The sequence below is a fragment of the Dermochelys coriacea genome, chromosome 14, assembly GCF_009764565.3.
Source record: "Dermochelys coriacea isolate rDerCor1 chromosome 14, rDerCor1.pri.v4, whole genome shotgun sequence".
NCBI lineage: Eukaryota > Metazoa > Chordata > Testudines > Dermochelyidae > Dermochelys > Dermochelys coriacea.
The window spans coordinates 22,042,982-22,066,267 of record NC_050081.1 but is presented as its reverse complement, the minus strand read 5'-3'; the positions used below and the strand labels follow the sequence as shown (position 1 = coordinate 22,066,267).

The following is a 23,286-nucleotide window of genomic DNA, read 5'->3' as shown; positions in this document are numbered from 1 at the left end:
ACCATCCTGGCCTGCCAGCAGCTTTCCCTGGGCGGCCGCGGGCCAAAGGTTGCTGATCCCTGGTCTAGAGACAATTGGTTAGTGAAAGTTTTCTCGGGAAGGATGGCACTCCAGTTTGCATTTGTAATCAGTGTCTTTCCACCATCCACCTTAAGGGAACATACTTTTTTTAAAACTCCTTTTCATCCCTGCAGCATCTGAATTGTCCTACAGCTGTGAAAGAGAACACAAGGGGTTAGGAATGTCTCCAGGGTTCTGGGATTAGCTTTCGAGGAATAGACTATGCAAATAAATGGTGTGGAGCTAACTCTCCAATTGGCCTTTGATATTTCTCAAATTAAGATCACCTCTTAGGAGGATATCTCATGAGTAGAGGTGGTTGGGAATTGTCCATCAAAATGATTTTCAATGGAAAATGCAGTTTCCACAAAATCAATTCTTTTTTGTGAAAAAATTGCTATTTTACTAAAAAAAAGTTTCAATTTTCTGTCAGGAAAATCAAAATGAAATATTGCAATTCAGATCATTTCACCACTAAACTGCATCTTCCTATGGTGCCCCAGTGCATCTTGGGAGTTGTTTAGGTGTTCCATGCCTCCATTCTCTCCTATGGGCTGGGACCTTCACTGGACTACCTCTCCCATGATGCATCACAGTCTTGCCTCTAACCGAGCCAGTGGTTCATCATGGGATTGTGGGACGTAATGAAAGCTGTAACTGGAGACTGAAAAAATTGCTCTTTATAAAGAGGTTTCTAAAGCCAGTGCATTATCCTTTAACAAGCTCTTAAAGGATGACTGCTTGAATGGTTAATTCTCCCATAGTTGTTAGAAATCAGCTAACATAACACAAATATGAAAATGAAGGCTGAAAGATAGTCAACTGCTCCTCCTCTATCCCTGTCCTCAGATCTGTCCTTGAAGTATCCAAGGTTGTCCCTCTATGATGGTGGGTAAGAATTCACCACTAGCAAGATCAAAAAAGTGAAAGTGAGATTATCATCTTAAATAATTATATTTTAATAAATCTTTTTACATACTTTTTATTTCTGGTTTTCGGACTGCAAAATATTCAATATCCTGCAGGGTTCCTTACATAGTTTACCTTTTATGGTGCGTGTGGCAGTAGGAGCTTTAGTAATTGGATGGATGGATAATGGGCTCCATTCACTGTTGCAGTTCTCCAGGTGTTCTGACATTTTAAGCTTAAAAAATGAGTCTTCGGAATAAGAAGCTTTGGACCACTGGAAAAAAGAATCAAATCCAGTGTGAGCCAAAAGTATGTGAGAATTCCCTTCAAGTAGGAAGGGATCAGACCTATTAGAGTTCATCAGTGTAATTTATCGCTAAGCATTGGCACAGCTAAAGAGCAGCTCTTGGTGGACAAGGTGCTACAGAACCGCTGTGAAGAGAAAATTAAGCTTTCTCGTTGGACTTGTTATCTATAATCATTAGGCCAGGTTATTCTGTTTATAATAATAGGAATTCCAGCATGAAACAGCTACCGAGACATGCACAGCTTATCTTCAAGACATTCAGTACCTTGGGCCCAAAATATTGCCTGAAATTCTCAACTTCAATTCTCTGGCACAATGGAACCCTCTATAATAAGCATTGGTACAGGAGACAGAACTTTCCCTGGGGAGCTGGTCCAAGACTGTGGAACAAATTCTGCCAGGAACCTCAACACTTCCTGCTCCAAGTGCCAGGTGCTCTTCTCAGACCTGCCTTCTCTAACATAAACAAAAAGCAGAGTGGCCCCACAACCTTCCCCTCCCCCTAAAACCCAAACTAAAATGTTCCATTGCACACACAGTTCTCCCCCAGGCTGAATGAGAGAGAAAATGACACATGTGACCGATATTAGTCACGTCACATAATGCACGACTGGAAGGTGCTCAGGAACTATGGTGATAAGAGATAAAAGGAACTATACTGAATAAAGTTAATATCTGTAGATGAATAAAGTCAGACACCCTTTCTGTGAAAGAAGAAAGAAAATGCAAGTTTATGGCCACCTGTGGCCTGATCTTGTGAGGCACTGAGCATCTCGTGCAAGTTAATTGAGTACCTTCAAGTCCCATTGACTTCTGTGGGTGACACTCAACAAACTCCTGACTACCTATAGTGTAGCGCATGTGGTGTAAGGGAAAAGAGTATTTAATTACGTAGTGATTCAGGCAGTGTAGGAAAGAGCCATCCAAAGCTGGCTTTAACATGCCAGGCCCTTGCTTTGGTTTGCATCCTTTGAAGAGCATCTTCTGATAAGACAGAGGGAATTCTGATAAAATAGAGGGAATAAGACAGAGTGTCAGCCCATAAATCTCCCATCTTTTTCTTCTTTCCTTTAAGGCAGAAGATTGGGTTCAGATAATATCTCTGAATTGCTGAAAGCAATTTTCCAGAGCGTGTTAATTGCAATCTTCTGCTGAATGCCTTGGAGCTCTTAATAACTTTGTAATTAAAGTGCAATTAACAAATTAACTTGTATACATCAAACAGAATGCTAATGCTGTTGTTAATGAGGAGATAATTAGCTTGTGTCACTGAGGGAGCCTTGGGGCATCTTCAAGATTAGGAACACTTTCTACACATGTATGAGGTTAATGGTGTCAGCTGAGAATGAGTGAATCAATTGTCCTTTGATGTTGCACAGTACAGCATGTAAAGATGGCCAGGTAACCATAGCAAGCAAACAGGGGTTTCTCATTTAGCCGCTTTCTAGGCAGCTGGCCAGTGTAATACAAAGCTTTTCTACAGCACAACTGGAGTGCTCATTAAGACACATGACCAGGCTTTGAATGGGGCTTAATAGGTGATGAAACCACTCACCACCATTCAGGTCTGGAAGCAATAGTTTGGCTTCCCAACAAAGCAAGAGTCAATTTGTGTGTATTTCATTCAAGCAGGCACACTGGCAATATGGAAATAATATGGTAACTGTGCCTCTCCTCTCTCACTAAGGTGTATCCATATCATCTATCATAATACATTACCACTTCGTGACTCAAGTGAAAAGGGTATTTACTTCTATTGCATCCTACCAAAAATGAGCATGTCTGTAGCCCACCAATCATAAATGCCACGATCCTTCCAGTGAAGAAAAATAGGTACAGTTGATGCCCATGTATGCCTGAGAAACCACAAGCAGGTCTTGGGCATAAGAGGAGTGAGAGCAGAAAATCTCCAGAGCAGTGTCTGGATATCAAGGGTCCATCAAATACCCTGAATTGGGGTCAATCTATTCTATAAGGGAAAGGCTAAGAAAGGGATGAGACTATAGAATGTCCTGGCAGGGTTAGATCAGGAAGTGGAGTAGCAAAGGGAGATGTGACCTGGTGTGACCTGGCATGCGGGGAAACTTGGGTACGGAAGGGAGTCTGGGGAAATGTCAACGGCTAAATGTATGTAGTGTGGCATATTGGTGTTCATAAGCAATAGTGGGGCATGGCATGTTGGTTGCAAATATACGTCAATTTCACGTATGCTTATTATGTTTCAGACAATATATTGCACATGTATGTCAAGGTGTTGTTAAATCACGGGCTGCACTGAATGAGGCCCTAAACTCAACGTTATGGCAGGGTTGCTCCGAGGGCAAAAGGGGTGATATGTCCTGTTTGAGAGGGCTCCCAAAATCATGAACTTTGAGGAGTGGCAGTGCAACCTGGCGTATGGGGGTCACACTGTCACTCAGATTTGGCCCAGCTGCCCCTCTGTCATGATGGAGGAGTGGTTCAGAGACCCTGTGCAACAGGTCACAAAGCCTGGAGTGGGAGTCGGGCACAGCCCTGTAGGATAGAAGCCACCGCTGTGGGGTGAGTGCAGGGCAGGTTCCCTCTCGAACACCCTGTGCTCCTGGGCCCAATTTTGTTCTCCATGATAACTTTTTTGGAAGGATGGGAGCCTCCGTTTCAGATTTCCACCCCACCCACAACCCTTTGTGTGCCCTGCTTGATGGCATTTCTGTGTCTATATGTCATGCAACACCTTTTGAAAACTATCCGATCAATTCCAAAATTTGGGATGCCGTTTGGTCACTTGAGCATGGCTCTAACATATGTAGCATCACCTACAAAACACTCCTAACCATTCATGGTGTTGACATTTGGATTAGACTTGTGTCAAGCAAGTCTAACCGCTGTGTGGTGCTCCAAGAGGCCCATCTCCACCAGAGCTGGGTGGGAGGGGGATGAGGACTGATGGATTGCTCCAGCTGTGTAAGTAGCCCTCCCATTACCGTTGCACAGTACTCAGGTCACTGCTCATGTGGCCTGTCTACTTTAGCTTCGATATACAGTTGCTGAAAGCCATTTACCTGTACACATACCGCTGTACATATCATAGAGCTCATTCTGGGCATAAACCAGCTATAGCTCCAGCGTGGTTTGGTGATCCCACCTGTTGAGATCCATCAGTTCTCTCTGATCATGTGCCCTGGCATCACTGTACATGTTATCATGCAAACCGCCATGAAACCCCTCCCCCCTGGCCGGTTTTCCCAACATCAAACTGGTGCCCACCTGACACACAACTGTACGAGGCAGTTGGCTTCCACAGTGTAGTCTCCGCTGCCTTTCCAAGGGGGACCAGAGATTTCATCTCGGAGGCGGGGAGTGCAATATATTGCAATACATATATTGCGGCCTGGTCCCCACAGAGGTACAGATACGTTTCCTTCCTCATTCTGAAGTTGTGCACCCAGGTCTCAAGAAAAACCTAGTCCTAGAGGCTGACTGTTGTGCCCCCCAAAATGGCGCTTCACCCCCTTGAAAGCAATCCGCAAGCACTGCAGGGAGCTGGCTACTCCATAGGTGAGGGATGTGGTTGTTGCAGTGATAAAGCTATTAGCTTGATCTCTGGCTCCGCACACATAGGCCCTGCTGGAACATTCTCCATAGCTGTGGTCCACACCCCAGGAGCAACTGATTTTCAAATGTTCCAGCTGAGCCTTTCTTGAAGAGCAAGGAGGAAGAGTTGACCTTTCCTGGCCTCCAGTTTGAGAAAAAGCTTGGGAAGGAATGCCAGTTCCTAAGGATTTCTAGGAGTTTACCCATGGAATTATGAGTATTTGACGACTTCTCTCTCAATCCCCAAGACTTCCAGATTGTGCCAGGTTGCCCCCATTAGGACACCACCTAATGTGTTGAGATACTGCTAAGCCTTCCTGTTATGCAGGCCGGGTCACCCTTTTTACCTGTCTTGCTGAGCCAAGCTATTAAGCCTCCTGCAGCTCACACACAGGCAGGGCCACACCCAACTGCAGAACGAAACAGACACTGAGATCAGTTCTGGGAAGGCTCAGCTTAAGTAATGTGCCCCAGCACTCAGATGTGCACTCCCTTGGAGTGCAGAACCAAAGGTATATTATGAAATCCACCTCCTCCCTCAATGTGGAGGAAGGTATGCATAGCCTCTTACCCTCCCGCCCCATTGTGAATTGTACAAATGGGGTTACATTATAAACAAGAAACAAGTGTATTAACTACAAAAAGTGAATTTTAAGTCAATATAAGAGATAACAGACAGAACAAAGCAGATTACTGAGCAAATAAAACAAAATACGCAAGCTAAGCTCAATTATTTAAAAAACAGGTGACAAAATGTATTTTCTCATCCTAAATATTGTGACAGGTAGATTACAGAAAGTCTTGAAAGGCAGCTGCACTAGCCTGCAGCTGGAGACTTCAGGTATTTCAGCTCACAGACTGGATGCCCTCCCATCTTGGGTTCAACCCTTCTCCCCTCCATTCAGTTCTTGCTTCCAGATGTTTTTCAGCATCTCTTGGAGTAGGGAGGCAGAGGACAACCACGATGATGTCATTCCCCTGCCTCAAATAGCTCTTGTATATGGCGAGAACTCTTTGTTTTCCAGTGGAAAAACTCTGGCATTCCAAGGGATGGGTCCAGTAGTGGGTGACTCAGACCCATGACTCTGCAGGGCTGTGGCAGCCATTACTCCTAGGCTGTCTGGAGTGTCCAGAGGAAGACTAAGCTCTTTCACACTCCATTGTCTTTGCTAATGGGCCATTAGCCCAGTCTGGCTTTTCCATTGTTGTACCTGAAGGGCTAGTTTGGGGTGACACCCAAAGTGACACATTTGAAATACAGATATATGGTCCATATTCCTAACTTCAGTTACAGAAATAATACAGGCATACAAATTGGATAATCACATTCAGTAAATGATAACCTTTCCAATGATATCTTACATGTGCCATTTTGCATAAAGTATATCTCAGTTGTCATATTCATATCATAAGCATATTTTCATAAATAATATGGAGTGAAATGTCACACAGATGTCTTAGTGAAATTTCCTGCAAGCCACTACTTTAGGGCAAAGAGGAGAGAATAGTGAGATGGGTACCTGGAGGGCCGTGCAATAGTGTAGTACAATGCAAGTGTGAATGTGGGGCAAATCTGCAGCCTCACTAGCACTGCTGGTGTGGACATGTTGTATTGTTGGTGCTTACACCAACTATCCCATTAGCAGAATTATTGATGGTTCAGGTCTCTAGTGTAGACAGAGTATCTTATCTGTGCATCTCATTCCTGAGGCATTTGTTCCTGATACGTAGCCTCAATTTTCCTTTGCTCAATTTCATCTCATTACCCATAGTTCCACCCCTCTGGGCCATCTGGCGGTACTCTAAAAGGTATTTAAATGTTGCTAAAGTTGACCAGTTGGCATATTTAAAATACATTACATGCAATAACCTCATATATTTTCACTGTGCTCAAATTTGTCAGAACATGTTGGGGCTGAGTTCATTGAAAGGCGAATGAACAAATGCCTGGCTTTCAGTTCAAAGTCATTTGGGCTATGGCTCTCAAGCTACCATACTGATGTGTCCCAGTCCTGCAGCTCCCGGTCTGGCCACTCTCCCCACAAAGTTGTACCAGTGCCCCAGTGTACCAGTAAGGGAGGGCAAGAAAGGCCACTAGAGGCAGGGAAAAGCAGGAGTGTGGATAGTTAAAAGGCAAAGACTAACGGAGATGGTACTGAGATGGGATCCCTGGGGTGCAGCCTGGGACTGTGGGACCGCTGTACCCCCGAACTCTCCCCTGCCTGGGCCATCTCTCACAATGCCTTGCTAGTAGCCTCAGCAAGCCCTTCCAGCACTGTGATCACTCATCACAACTGCATGTGCAGCCCCACTGGCATCTAGATTGCATGGATACTCCCAGAGCCACTCATGAATCACACAGAGAAAGGCACTAGAGCTAAATCACCCCAGCTCCCAACACTGTACCTCAGGAATATACCGTCTTGCCTTGCTCAAGATGAGCAGTGCACATTTATTAATTGGTTCACCACTTTATCAATGGAAAATGGATATAAACCAGCCTTTGCAAAACATGAGCAGATTTGCCACAGAGTTCAGGCAAACTCACTGGTAAAGAAAAGAGTAAAACAAATTTATTGACTACAATAGATAGATTTTAAGTGATATTAAATGATAGGCAAAAAGTCAGAGTTAGTTACCAAAAGAAAAGAAAATATAAGCACGCAGTCTAAACTCTCAACCCAGTTAGACTAGGCAACATCTAGACCAAGCAGTTTTTCTCATCCCACTGGATATTGCAGTCCTTAATATACAGATTTCACCTTTGAAATCTGGGCCAGTCCTTTCAGTTGGAGTCTTCAGAGTGTCTTTGTTGCTTGCAGCATAGGTAGGTGAAGGAGGAAGACCCAGCATGAGGCCACCCTGGTGTGGCCTCATGCAGGTGAGTCATTGAATTGTAACTCCCTTGGTGGACAATGGCTGTTGATGGGTTGTTTGTCACCCCACCCAGGTGTTGGTTACTTTCCTTGCTGTTGCCTCTGGGGAGCTAATATCTGGCGGATTTCCCCACTTACAGTATGTTTTAGTGACACCCATACAACACAATTCTCATAACTTCATCTTCATTAATGATATACACATATGGATAGAGAAATGACTTTCAGCAGATCATAACCTTTCCCCTGATACCTTACCAAGCATGCTTGAAATGTAAGATCACAGTTATATAAAATGAGGATTATGGGGGTTACAGGATGTTCCCCCAAGGTATAGAATGTCACACTTTCCCCCTTAGTTTATTGCAAGAGGGTTAGTCACTGACTAACTTGAAGGCAGTTTGTGTTATAGTTCTCTGGATGTCCAGTGTTGGGGGCTGGGGCGATTTGGCTCTGGTGCCTTTCTCTGTGTGATTCATGAGTGACTCTGGGAGCATTCATGCAATCTAGCTGGCTGTGGGGCTCCACATGCATGTGTTGACTCAGCTAAGTAATTTTTCACTAGGAATTTCTTTAATGACTTCAAGAAGACCTGTTCCCCAGCCCTCCACTGGTACTACATGAATAATGTAATTCTATAATTAATCCTTCCATATACCCCCTATGTCTCCTAGGTCCCAGATGGAAATGTTTTGCAAGAGGGTGATTGAAATTTTAAAAAAAAGGGGCAAATCTACCATGACACCTCTCTCTCTCTCTCTCCCTGCCCATCACATTCTTTACTTACAGGATAAACTACATTTTGTTTGCATTCAGAACAAGATTTAAGAAGTTATTGCTTTTTTTCCTCTCTCTTTTTTTAAAGGACTCTTTAATCACCTCAAATGAGGCTTAAAAGTGCTGGAAATGTCTGTTTCTTTTTTCCATTCTCAGCCTGCTCAAAATCAACCTAATGATAACAGACGGGAAAAGCATGCTTTATTTGCAAACTGGGAAAGGGCACATAGAGGCATGGAGACCACTTTCACTTTTCATTTGTCTGCATCCAGATTAAAATCTTTGAGTTACTGGAATCTTTTCTAATTCTGTAGCAAGATGGATTGTTGTGGAAACCCAAGGATTGTGGTATTGTTTCTTGCTAGACCTGGTCCCTGTGATTTACCCCTGTAGGAGTTAGGAGGATTTAAGGATGACCCTTAGAAGCTTTGTATACCAGGATGACACTCATGGCAATCCCAGAAAAGGAATAATATCATGGGTTTGAGTAAATATGCTGGCTCTGGACCTATTTAGTTGCATAGCCCCCTGGCCTGCAAGGTACTGAATAGCTGCAGTCGCCATTGAATTCACTGAGTGTTGAAGTTATTCAGCATCTCCCACATGACACTAGATGCTTGCAAGGTTAGGCCTGTATCCCTGGATGCTAAAGGGATGTGTGAGTGTATTTGTTCCATACACACGCTCTTTCAAAGTTGCACCAGAGATTGCACACGTCACGTGGGATTTCAAATGCTCTCAGATGTTCTGGAGGCCGTTCAGCTTGTCAGCCCCTCCCTCTTGTCTGATATCAGATTTTGATTTGGCATTTCCCAGACTCCATAAAGGCCACCAGGGTACTTTAGAATTTTGCTAGTAGTTGAATCCTCTCTTTAATTACAGTTGCATCTTGGGTACCAACAAGATGATGCTAATTTCACTGACACTCACTGTCACATACTGGGGCACAATCTAGATCACTGCAGGGTTGTGTCACCCCTGCCCTGCAATCTTGGGTGCCTTACAATGCCTTGCTGAAGTAGTTCTAGGGTGCTCAGATGTCCCGATTTTATAGGGACAGTTCTGATATTTGGGCTTTTTCTTACATAGGTGCCTTATACCTCCCCCCCCCCCGCCGTCCTGATTTTTCACACTTGCTATCTGGTCACCCTAAGTAGCTCCCTCCAGGGCTGCTCACAAACAGCCTTCCAGCATGCAAGCCACAGCCTGAGTGTCTGTGTGTGACTGCAGCCTGCCAGCTACATCCTGGCTCTCACAAGCCTTGGTTATACTGCAGGGTGACCCCAACACACTCCCATTTCTGGATTTCTCACCAGAAATGTATGTCCTGTGCTGCCCAGACCTCTCTTGGACAGTACAAATATTTTAAGTCTGTTATTTCTTTAAGAGAACAGTATACCAGCTTATTGTCTTAAATAGAGTTACCGAGACACTTCAATTTAAATGCACTGGATTGGATAAAACAATAAAACAAGTTTATTAATTACAAAGAGAGAGGTATTAGTGAGTACAAGTAATGAGGCATAAAAATCAGAAATGGTTACAAGAACAATAAAGATAAAATGATTACTAAGTGCCTAACTTAACAAACTATATATATAACTAACTTAACAAACTATATTAGATTCAAGCAAAATTTCTCATCACATGCTTCCAGCAAGGTTACTGACCAAATTCTTCAGGTCCGGACCCCTTCCCCAAAGTCCAACGGCTGTTTCCTTTTGTCTTCTCAGGTGCAAAGAATGTGATGGGCAGGGAGAGAGAGAGAGAGGTGTCTTGGGGAGATTTGCCCCTTCTTTTTAAAATTTCAACCACCCTCTTGCAAAGCATTTCCATCTGGGACCTAGGAGACATAGGGGGTGTGTGGAAGGATGTTCCTTCGGTTTTATTTTCACCTGCTTGAGTTTCCTTTGTTTTCCCATCCTGTTTGGGTGGCTTCATAGTACTAGCTTTCCATGGTGTATGGAAGCTGGTCTTGAGACCAAGAGGTTGAAGTGGGGGAACCCTCTTATACAGCTAATCTAAAATACAGCCAGTCCACCAATGACTTATGTGGATGTTATACCTTTTCAAGACAGAGGTGACTTTACAATGGGTAGTGCTGTTGCTGTCATTGTTCGCCAGGAAACCATAGCATGTATAGCCTGACAACTCATACCACCCCAAAGGTACAGTCATGATTTTACATTACACCAAATCACTAACTTACATTAATGCATAAGGATCAAATTCCCGGTTCTGAAAAGTGTCCACTCTAGATCTCTCTACATTGGAGTGCCATTAGTTGAGACCAGTTCTTTGTAATATACTCCTTGTAGCCATACCTAGAGTGCACAGGAAACCAGTGGGCTGCTCTGTCTCTCCTTTTCTGTGTGCCATATCAAAAGCTGCTCTTCTCGCTCATAATTTGTCAGCGAGGGCTGATTTTCAGAAGTGCTGAACTCCAGTAGTGCCAGTCAAAGTCAACAGGAGCAGCTCTGAAAATCAGCCCCTTTAGTGTCCCCTGGTGGAAACCATTGTCTATTGTTTGTCCCACCACCTGTGTGCTGTGCTGAAGTGGCAGCTGGGTCCTGAGCACAAGCTTACCAGTAGAGGTGTTTCTTGCATTATTCTACAGTGAACACTTAGTGCTGGTGACAGGTGCCAGATGTACAGCCTTGGAGACCAAAGGCCTCTTGTTTTATCTGCTGATGAACATGGCAGAGCTGGCTTTTGGGCCCTTTTTCATTTTTCTTCTCCAGCCACTTTCTCTGCAAAGACACTTGAGAACATAACCCAATTAAATTGGCACAGAACATGCAGCCTGGTTGCCATTCTGAAGGAGGATGTTGAGGACAAGGGGGGAATAGTCACCCCCTCACACATGCACACATGTTCTGTCAAATGAGTCATACAAGGGTGTTTCCCAAAGCCTCATCTCACTGAGCTTCGCCCAACCCCCCAGGCCAGTCCTGTTCAGAGTGCTGTAGTGATAACCCTGCAGAAATTGGTTATTCATGTAGGAAGAGGAAAAATTGTTCCGCGGCTCACCCCAAATGCTTGTTAAAGACTTCAGCCCTTCCTGATTGCACCTATTGTTGCCATAACGGCAACATCTTCTGCAAAGGGAACTACCTATTTCTGACCCCACCAGTGCCTCTGGGTGTGTACCATGTGCTAAGCTCCCTGCAGCCCCCTCAATCTCTGCATCCCCCCATTGCTTCCTTCTCCTCCTCCCCTAGTGCAGTTCTCCCCTCCCACTCAATCTCTGTCTCCAACACCTCTCTCACAGGCTGGGCTGGGGTCCTCACTTCACAGCTGCTGTAGCTCCTTCTTTTATGGCTGCAGAGCCAGTGGCTGAGTCTTCCTCCTTTCTCTTGCTCTCTTTCCTCAGCTGGCTATTCTGATCTGTCCCCTGCCAAGTTAGCCATGTTCCACTTTAGTGGCTGGTCCACATAGTGGATAAGAGCTTTCTACTGCTACTGGTTACCAGAGTTTAGCTCTAATGACAGAGACCGGTCACTTGGTGCTGAAGTGGTTGGGTTCTGTTCCTGGTTATGTCTCTCTGGTCTTTGGGTGTACTACTGAGGCTCTGTTAATAAGATAGTATGAAACTGGTACCTCTATGTGGGCATATCTGGACTTTCATCTTTCCCACTCAGCATAACACCATCATTGGCAAGGTGCCTTAACCCTACTCCAGAAGGAAGAGGAGTCCAGACTCCATGCTCACGTGATCCTTGACCTCTCTGTTGAGGACTGCCAACATGGAGGAATAAAGCAGTACTGGTTATCATGGCAAATCTGTGGCAGGGACCCCTTTCAGTCAGGAGTTGGAATGAGACCTACCCAGCTTATTTCATGAGGGCCAAACAGCTGTCAGACAAGAACAGCTATTGACCTGGTCCAAATCTGAATGAATGACCTGGAGGTGAAAGGCCACTTATCTCATGACCAATCTCCTAAAACATCCAGTCCCTTGTGGTAGACTCATTTATAATGTACCATGTTTAGCTGTGTGATATGCCTATAGTAAGACTCCCCATTGACTTATTCATAGATAGCATTGCTTACTGAAATGCAGCTGAGTGGAATAAATGTATATCCTGAAGAGAACAACACACAGCATCCGTTGCTGAAAATGACCCAAATCCAGATAACCGTGTGTGCATTTAGATGGTCTTATACTGATGGCTGCTGTTTGTATCTGAACAATCTCCCCTTGGATTTAAAATGAATTTCTGTATTCTATTTCCACAAGTGATTTACCAATGCAAATATTTTCCCCCACAGTGCTTTAGGGCTTCCTTGTCTCACAACCAGTCCCTTCTTTATGCTGTCCACACACAATGGCATTATGCTCTACAGCCACTCTGTTGCTCTGTACAGCCTTTGTGGTTCCCGGTTCCCCCTCAAGGCAAACCTTGCCTTATTTATAGGACAACTACTGTAAATCACACATCCATGCTGCTTCCTGCTCTGAGGCGCACTCTACAAAAGGGACCTTCAGAGGCAGCATAATTAGCTCTGTCATGCATAATTCCCCTCTCCGCTACCCTGGGGCTGATATAACTCCATCCAAGAAACCTAGGGAGTAGCTAGCAATCCGGAGCGCAGTAAAAACCTTTCCAAACCGGGGTAGCATGGCCCACCCCACCAAAGTTAATTGGCAGGGGTGGGGCGGGGATTTTACTGCAGAAACATCTTGTCACAGAAAGGTAGAAATGTACATTCTAGGCCTGATTCTCCATTGACATCAGTGAAATTGTTCCTGAGTTAGAGGTGTATGCAAGATAAGCAACAGGCTTGCCATCTGTCATTTTAAACCAGTGCGCAGAGCAGAATCCCAAGCAGTCCCCGGGAGGCCAGAAGGACAGGGGCAAACCGATAACATCCTTGTCTTTGCTATGCTGGTTCATATTGATACAATCATGATACCCGTAGCAGTTCCACATGTTGGGCCTGATTCTGATGTCACACTGGCTTTACACCAGTGTAATGACATTAACATCAATGTGGTTATTCCTGATGTACCCTGGTGTGAGAGGAGAATCAGGGTCACTTTCATTCTTCAGAAACATTAACCCTAATCCTGCAAAACCTCTTGTTCTCTTACAAATACACAACTTCTCTATTGTATTTATTTTGGTGTAAATAATAATGCCAGAGATCCCTATACAAGGCTCGAGGCACCTAACACTCACTGAATATCACAACACAAACCCAGCAACATTTAACCAATCAGGCATACGAGAGCTGGGTGGAATGTGTCAAACAAAACTTTAATTTTTAGTGAAAAGTGCAGCTTCTGTGACAAATGTTTTGTTAATTTTTGTTAGTTTCACCAAATGGTTTCAATCTCGGAGAGGTATTTCACTGAAACATTTCAGTTCAACACTTTTGAAATGAAACATTGTGAGCTTTCAATTTAACTCTTTGTTAAGAAATTTCCTTCCATTTTATTTTCAAAAATGACAATGTTTAAAAATTGCTCGAGATCAAACAAAATGTTTTGTTTTGGGTCAAATGAATCATTTTGTTTGACCCGAACCAAAAAATTTTAAAGACTTTTTTTGATTCACTGACAATTAAAAAAAATGTTCTTGGTTCAACCCAGAACAAAATATATATTGAGTTGCCAGCAAACCTTAAAATCCATTATTTGCAGACAGGAACTCAGACAGCCACCTATGAAAAAAACTCCTTTCCACCCCTTCACTGTTCTGGGAAACGTACACTCTGTCCTCTTCTGGAACCCCTATCAAACAGAAGGTGCTTGCAGTATGCCTGGTGGGTCATCAAATTCAGGTGACTGTGATCTGCATTCCAACACCACACTGGGCCAGAAAGGGTTAATGAGAGCTTGTGGGCTCAATCAGCCCTGTCCTGCTACACCTGCAGTGGGGGGGGCAGGGGGGAGTCAAGCCTGGAGAGAGGAGTGGAAGGGCTGAACCCAGCTCAGGTGGGGGCTGATGAGGAAGAAGAGCAGATCTCTGACTCTCAGGCAATGAGGGAAGGAAGGCTGGCTGGGGCCCAGGATCTGAGCTGGCAGACAGAGAAGGCAGGCAGGCCTGTGATGGAGAGTCCAGGGGGCTTGGGAAGGAACAGGGTATGAGGGGAGCGTATCCAGGGTCCTCTGTGCTGGTGGAGAGGCCTGCAGGGAGCAGGAAGACTCCTGCTGAGTCAGGGGCTGCCCTGCCAGGGCACTAGAAAGAATGTGCCTGTAGCAGGAAGTGCTAAGAAGCTCTGCAGTGAGCCTGGGGAAAGGGCTTAGGGCTTGTCTACATGTTGTGGCAATGCGCACCAGAGGGTGTAAATTGTTGAGCATTTTTAAATTGCCTTCCAGGGACTGCCCTGTGTGGACCCTATTGAGGCATTCTAAAGGCTTTTGTTCTGTGAATGCCATCTTGGGTGTAAACTGCTCTGTGCCTATACTGGTGTCTTTTTACCCCATCTCCAGCTGGGATTTCAAGAGGCACTGGCACAGGGCTCACAATGCAGAACAATCAAGTGTCAAGCTGGAGGGTCTCCCATTCAGATAGAAGCACCCTGGGACAACAACCTAGCTGCTGCCCAGGGAACCTGTTCAACCAGGTGGGATAGTAATCAAGCAATGCATCACGTAATGAGGGATTTGAAGCACTGAGGATAGTCACCTGACAGGGGGCGGGGGAACCTCATAAAAGGAAGGCTTTCTTATTGGTGGTATGAGAGAGAGGAGACCAGAAGCAGAAGGCAAGACTGAACAGGAGGAGCGAGCGTGAGCGTTTGTCCTGGGACCCTGAAAGGGTGGACTGAAACCAAGTAGTGGTGAGGATGTTGGATGTAAGGTTTTGCATGTAGATTTTTGTTGTTTTCCATAGCTCTCTTGTGTATTGTTTGTGAGTAAAGTGGGTTTGGCTTAGAAATTCCTTCATAAATTCTCCCTTACTTGCTTTCACTGTCAAATAATCCTGAAGGAAGGAAACAATAATCCAGGAATCTACAGCTTTGGGAGTGTGCAAAAGTTACCAAGGAGGCTTTGGGGAGCTGGCACAAGTTTCAGGGCCTAGGCAGTTGGACTGCAGAGTCCTATCTCTTAGGGAGAAGTGCTAGGTGGATGATCTATACTCTGAGATATGCATAGAGGCCCAGAATCTACTCAGACCTAGCAAGCCTAGGGCACGTGGGATCATGGGTTGAATCCAAGTACAGCAACTTGGTGAGCATCCACCAGGGGGAGCTCATCCATGGTTGTAACACCATGTGCATTAGGTGCTGCGGTCTTCTGAAAATCTGGCCTCAGGTGACTAATTATTCACTTTCTAATCACACTGTAAAAATACTGTTGGCATATGTGGAAATTACACCAAGGAAAGAAGGCATACAAGTGGCTTGATCTATTTCACAGCAGCCATACTGACCAAAGCACCCAGAGTGAAATTAAATAATTTGGTTATTTCTGGTGTGTGTGTGTGCATTTTTATTTTGAAATAAGTGCCTAAAGTTGATTTAGGAGTAAATGTGAAAGCCACTTTGTTTCTGAAATAGGAGTGTCCACACATTCTTTAGGAAACTTTGTTTTGTTAGATCAGAGCAATTTTGTGTGTAGGTCAGTCTGGAGAAAGTAGTGTTGCTGGGGGGGAAAAAAAAAAGTGATTGAATGCTATCCCATCCAAAGCACTTACTACTTATGCAAAAGCTGCTATAAAGTAACTAACCGTCAATTTAGAATGTAAAGCATCGAGGTTGCTCTGAGCCTGGTACAATTATCTGTTTTACAGTAGTGTGAATGTGTATGTCTTGATGTTAATATTAAACAATAGCAACAGTTAGCCAGGGTAAAGAATATTTTTAGCTGTTAATCAGGCCAGCTGGGATCCATCACAAGCCATCTTCATCTTTGGCCTCTGACTGAACAAATTCAGAGGAGCAATGTAGTCCACACAAGCCTTCTGCCTGTGGTAACACCGGTTTATGCTGCTGTGTTGATCTTTAGGACATCCCTATCTTTAGCACATGAGTTTAAATCGCATCTATGCTGACATCTATCTCTATCTATCTCCATGCCCCCCCCCCCCAAGTTTTCACAGCCCTAGTTCATCAGTTTAAATCACATCTGAGTGTAAACTGATCTTATTCCAAACCCAGCTTCCACCTCCTCAGCCTTGGCTTTAAATTGTATCTAGTCTTAAATCAATCTTCATTCCAGCCCTCAGCTGCCTCCTTCTTAACTCTTCCATTTCCATTGCAACTGTTCTTAAACAGGCCCAATTCAAAGACCTCTTCTCTCTCTCAGCAGCTTCATCCTTGGTGTTTCCATTTAAATCCCCCCCTTATATGAACTAATTTCTTTCCCTCCCCAACCTGCTGGGTTAGCTAGTCAGTATTTTCCCCTTTACATCACATCTAGTTTTAAACTGGTGGGATTTTTTTTTTTAGGATTTCATGATGTTCTAAATTATTTTTCTATTCCTGGTCTCTTCTGAATTCACTGCTGCTCCCTGACTGACACCTTCAATATCTATCTTCTCAATGATAGCGGTTAGCAATGATTTATGACACGCGCCACAACAAAAACCAGCACCAAACTGGGGGCAGGAAGCAGATGGGGGGGGGGGGGAAATCACAAATATTATAGTACAGCAAATATAGATAGAGGGCAACATTTTCAAAGTTACCTCAGTGACTGAGGGGGTCAGATCCACACAGGAACTCAAAAGACTACCTGCCACTTTAAGTGCCTCAGACTCACATTAAGGCTACAGCGATGCTGCAAACCAGAGTTGGCATCATGTGGCTACATTCTGTGGGGGAAAAGCGAGCTGTGTTCATGAGTGGTCACTACTCCAGCACAGAGCTGGACGGAGGTCATCCCCTGCTCTTTTCACACAGGTCACTGAAGAGCTGTCCAATGATAATGGCTTTCAGCTGCTAGTGACCTGGGCTGGATTTGAAATGGTGACCTAGAGGTCAAAGGCTTTATGTCCCATGCCCTGAAGGTGAAGCCAACTTTTCTCCAGGACAAAACTCGTTACACTCCCTTGAGCAACTCAGCATTGTCTTTGGAGGGTCCTTCTTCCACTGGAATTCAGCCTGGCTGAAGCTGCGAAGGGCACTTCCACCCCGCGTTTTCTTTCCCCCAGTGGGTCAGAACTGTCGAAGTGACAAGCAGCATGCCCTGTTTTGTTGCCTGCAATGGACTCCCCTATAATAAGCTCAACCGCCCAATTTTAATTTAGAAAAATGACCCCAACCTCCCATGCAAGACAGAGCGCCACAGCTCAGAGCAATGTGTAAGGGAGAGACATGGAGGCAGAGTGGACTGGATGTCTTGGGATTGTTAACAGGATTTGGAACCTCGCACCCCCATTAGCAGTAGGGCTGGTTGGAAATGATTCAAACCTGTTTTCTGATGGGGGGGGGGGGGAAAATTGGGGATTTTGACTAAGCGAACATTTTCATGGAAAGTGTGCTCCTCCCCCCCATTATTTTAACACAAAGAACCAAAATTTAGGATTTTGGCCAGAACTTTTTTGGATTTCATTTGCCAAAAAGTGGGGTGAAGTTTTAAATTTGTAATAAAAAGTTGAAGTTTGGGTGGGAAGGGAGGACCAGTTTTCTGGCCAGCTACAATTAGCAGTATAGATTGGGGGGAGAGGTGATGGTGCAATTGAGCAGTTCTAATCCCATCTAGTAGAGGGCAGAGATGCAAATCTGAACCAGTTCATTCACTTCCATAAACCTGCCCTGTGCTTTTAGCTTACTTGCCAAATGCATAGAAATAAAATCTCGTGGTTGCCCAGCTTTGTCCTCACCTGGCAGTTAGAGGGTGAGGGAAGCCATAGGCTGTGCTTTAGGACTCTGCAGTTCACATTTGGCCCTGAGGCCATTTTACAGCAAGGGTCCTTACATAGCCATAATGAAGAATCACAGAGCCACTGGGGGTACCAGTCGCTACACGAACTGTTGCACAATTGGAGCACTGGAATCATTTCTTCCCTTAAAACTCAATGTAGTGAAAGGAAAGGCCAGACAGTTAGAAATATTTTTCCAACTCCAAGCTGAGGATAGATCGTATAAAACCAAACTAACATGGATTGTTCCCTGCCTGGGTCCTGACACAAAATCCATTGGCAGGTTCCCATTAACTCCAGCAGATTTTTGGATCAGGCCCATTCTGAGAAAACTGGATAGAAACCTTATTGGATGTGTCCTGTGGCTAGCACAATTTGCTTTATGTTCTCCATGGGTAATAGGTATAATATCTGCTAGGATGGAGCAGATTGCTCCCCGGCTCATCAGCTCTGTTCTGTGGGCCAGTACAGAGGTGGGGCAGAGCTATGGCCACTCTTCCTTTCTCCTTTTGGGCAGTTTGCCCCCTGGAGGAAGTAAGGGTCAAGCAACATTTTTGTGTGTGTGCCAACCAAAACAAACAAGTCGGGCTGTTGATTAATCGCAGTTAACTCACACGATTAACTCACACAAAATTAATCGTGAATAAAAAAATTAATTGCGATTAATCATACTGTTAATACATTTCAATTGGTATTCTATTTAAGTATTTTTGGATGTTTTTCTACATTTTCAAATATATTTATTTCTATTGCATTCTATAGAATGAAAAGTGTACAGTGCTCACTTTATATTTTAGATTACAAATATTTGCACTGTAAAAATGATAAACAAAATAAATTGTATTTTTCAGTTCACCTCATAGAAGTACTGTAATGCAATCTCTTTATTGTGAAAGTGTAACTTACAAATGCAGAATTTTTTTGTCATATAACTGCATTCAAAAACAAAACAATATAAAACTTCAGAGCCTACTAATCCACTCAGTCCTACTTCTTGTTCAGGCAATCGCTAACACAAACAAGTTTGTTTACATTTACGGGAGCTACTGCTGCCTGCTTCTTATTTACAATGTCACCTGAAAGTGAGAACAGGCATTCACATAGCACTGTTGTAGCCGGCATTGAAAGATATTTATGTGCCAGATATGCTAAACATTCGTATGCTCCTTCATGCTTTGGCCATCATTCCAGAGGACATGCTTCCATGCTGATGATGCTCGTTAAAAAAATAATGCATTAATTAAATTTGTGACTGAACTCCTTGGGGGAAAATTGTATGTCTCCTGTTCTGTTTTACCTGCATTCTGCCATATATTTCATGTTATAGCAGTCTCGGATGATGACCCAGCACATGTTCATTTTAAGACCACTTTCACAGCAGATTTGACAAAACACAAAGAAGGTACCAATGTGAGATTTCTAAAAATAGCTATAGCACTCGACCCAAGGTTTAAGAATCTGAAGTGCCGTAGAAAAATCTGAGAGGGAAGAGGTTTGGAGCATGCTTTCAAAAGTCTTAAAAGAGCAATGCTCCGATACGGAAACTACAGAACCCAAACCACCAAAAAAGAAAATCAACCTTCTGCTAGTGGCATATGACTCAGATGATGAAAATGATCATGCGTTGGTCCGCTCTGCTTTGGATTGTTATCGAGCAGGACCTGTCATCAGCATGGATGCATGTCCTCTGGAATGGTGGTTGAAGCATGAAGGGACATATGAATCTTTAGTGCATCTGGCACATAAATATCTTACAACTCCGGCTATAACAGTGCCATGTGAACGCTTGTTCTCACTTTCAGATGACATTGTAAACAAGAAGTGGGCAGCATTATCTCGTGCAAATTGTAACCAAACATGTTTGTCTGAGTGATTGGCTGAAGTAGGACTGAGTGGACTTATAGGCTCTAAAGTTTTACATTGTTTTATCTTTGAATGAAGTTATTTTTTGTACATAATTCTACATTTGTAAGTTCCAGCTTTCAGGATAAAGAGATTGCACTACAGTACTTAGGTGAATTGAAAAATACTATTTCTTTTGTTTTTTTTACAATGCACATATTTGAAATACAAATAAATATAAAGTGAGCTCTGTGCACTTTGTGTTCTGTGTTGTAATTGAAATCAATATATTTGAAAATGTAGAAAATACCCAAAAATATTTAAATAAATGGTATTCTGTTATTAACAGTGAGATTAATTGCGATTAATTTTTTAATCGCTTGACAGCCCTACAAACAAGGGCAAAAAAGTGTTACAAACCTGGCTCACATCTAGATCCAAACGAGCTGGCCATTCATCCAATTTTAAGGCAGACTGTCCTGGTTTTTGTAGGGCTTGTCCCTTTGTTTGTTGTTCATAAAAAACAAAGATGACTTTGTCCAGTATCACTGTGGATGCACGAAGGACACCATTTTGAAGAATGCTCTGCTCTGCCCTTGCTGACATGACCTCACGCACACGCCGTGTGTGTGAGGTCATGCCGGTGGGAGTGGATTCATACTTGTGGGGACAGGACACACCATTCTGGAAATTCAGGCATCTGACCTGGATGTCCTGTGTTCTGGAAGTGTCAGTGGCCCCCCTAGTCAAGGCAAAGTAAAACTGGTTTCCATTTCTGTAATGGGGGGTCAAAACAGCCCTGAAGAGGGCTGTAGCTGGGGAAAGCAGCAAATAGGCTGATTGGGGAAGCAGCCACAGCTGGGCCATGCCCCAATCAGGCCTCAGCTGGCCCTATAAAAAGGTTGCTAGGCAGCAGCTGGTTCTCTCTCTCTCTCTCTCTCTCTCTAGCTTTTGAGAGGGAAGGATGCAGCTGCCTGGGAGCTAAGCAGGGACCTGAGGTAGGGCAGCACTAGGGGAAAGGCAAGAGGGGCTGGGGAGCTCCAGCCTGACAACCCCCCAGGCTGCAGGGCCTTGTGCGGGGCCTAAACCAGGTGCTGGGGCTGCAAAAGGGCAGCCTGGGGTTAGGCAGAGGCAGTAGGTTCTATCCCCGCCTTGCCCATGATGAGTGGCCATTACAGGCTGCAGTCAGCCCCTATGAGTGGGGGCTAAATGATGACTGGCAGGCACTGAGGCAAGGTGGGATTTGGGGGTTCCCTGGGGAGGGGAGACCCAGAGACTGAGGGGATAGTGCTGGGGCAGAACCTCCAGACAAAGGGGCACCAGGATCCAGAAGGGGCAAGGGGCAGAGACTAGAGGTGGCGACGACATCGGCCTGCAGAGGGTGCTCCGGAGCTGGAAAATGAGCTAATTCTCAGACGGCCAGCCGGAGGTGCTGCAGGGGTGAGTCACACATAGTTACAATTTCCTTATTAAAACACAAGTCATGTCTTAATCCCTTAATAGCAGAGCAATTTAGACATAAAACATGGGGCAAGTCGGAGAGAGACATGCCAATATACATGAGGCAAGCCAGAAATGATTATGGTGAAAGAGAACACAGCACAAATGCAACAGAAAATACTCAGGCCAATAGCTGGGATTCACAAAGGTATTTAGGTGCTTAACTCCCATTGATTTCAGGTGACATTCTTCCTGTGCTGTGTGATCTAGAGAAGGGATGTCAAACCTACAGCATCAGAGGTGGCTGTAGCCCACAGGATCGTTTTGTCCAGCTGGCTATTCTCTGCAGTGAACAAGGCAACCCTGCCTGCAGTGACTTGGGAACTGGGTGAGTGGAGCTAAAGATGGAGTTTGTTCCTGACTGGACATAATCACCTGGCCCTTTAAACCGCCTGCTGCCTGCTGGAGGATGTTATTACGCATGGGGGCATGCTGCCCCCATAACCTGCCACAGCCAGGTTTGAGGGGTTATTTCATGGCATACACACAGACACGCTGGATTAAAAACATCAAATCCTCTTGCTGGAAGCATATCACTAATGTATTGCTTAGAATACAGAACGTAACAGCCAAGAACCAAAACCAGAGAGCCAAAGCAGGCTGCTCCCTGAAGGGGAGACTGCACAACTCATCCCACTTTACTCTAGGCTGTCTGCTGACTGTTGCTAGATCCAGATCGCATACTTCTCTACAGAGTCTCCTAGCCTGCAAGCAGGATCGGGAACTCCCTGAGAATTTAAAGGGATAGATTACAATTTTAATAGTTTTCAGTAAACCACAGAAGGAGGCCTAGAGCACTTAACAGAGATGGGGTGCCAGAAAACCCTTTAGCACCTGATTTGGGGAAGAGATTTCTTCTCAACTCCCTGACCCTCTGTCCAGTTCCTATGCCTCCAGAGACAAGGACACAAATTAGGGAGACAGAATTGTGTGCGAGTGAGAGAGACCCTTGCAGAGTGTGTGTAGGGGGGTAGGAGGTAAGATCAGAGAGAGACTCCTCCGGAGGGTTACAGCAGGGGAACAGCAAAGTGGAGAGGGGAGGTTTCACAAGTACATTGTATAGGTTTTTATTGTCTGTATTTAATGAATAATTTCATTAGCTAAAGAGGCGCATTCTGCAGGTGGACAAGACTGCAAAATTTGTCTCTTAAGCCTGGTCTATGCTATGAATGTAGACGACGGTATTGCTACATCTCTCAGGGAATCCACAGCCCTGAGAGATGTAGCTATAACAACTTAACCCCTGGTGTAGGCAGCGCTAGATCAATAGAAGAATTATTCCATCAAACTAGCTATTGTCTGTCAGGGAGGTGGATTACCTACGCTGACAGGAGAATGCCTCTGTCTACAGTGAAGTACGGCTACACTGCTGTAGTATTTTAAGTGGAGACGTATCCTTATTGATGAATTTTTGCTCTTGGTCCACAGACTCTAAAGGTAATTCATACCTCACCGTGGGGTGAATTTGATACCCTTGTTCAGCAGACCCCCTTTCCACTTGGATTCTCCAAGAGCTCTTCTGCTTCTGAGCTGAGTTCTCGGACTCAGCTGGAAAAAGCCAATGGAATCGATTTCTCCTACCCCTTGTGTCTTCCTCTGGTGGGCAGTGGTCTAGTACATCACTATA

General features: G+C 44.5%; 1 long non-coding RNA gene across 2 annotated transcripts; it reads left to right on the top strand.

The window, feature by feature from the left end:
- The first annotated feature begins 14,862 nt into the window (after positions 1-14,862).
- Positions 14,863-22,177, top strand: LOC122456700. Of its 2 annotated transcripts, none has more exons than XR_006275704.1 (2): positions 14,863-15,291; positions 21,840-22,177. It is a non-coding gene; the product is annotated as an uncharacterized LOC122456700 (long non-coding RNA). The 2 variants fall into 2 exon arrangements; XR_006275705.1 differs by having other exon boundaries at positions 14,863-15,306.
- The last annotated feature ends 1,109 nt before the right edge of the window (positions 22,178-23,286 follow it).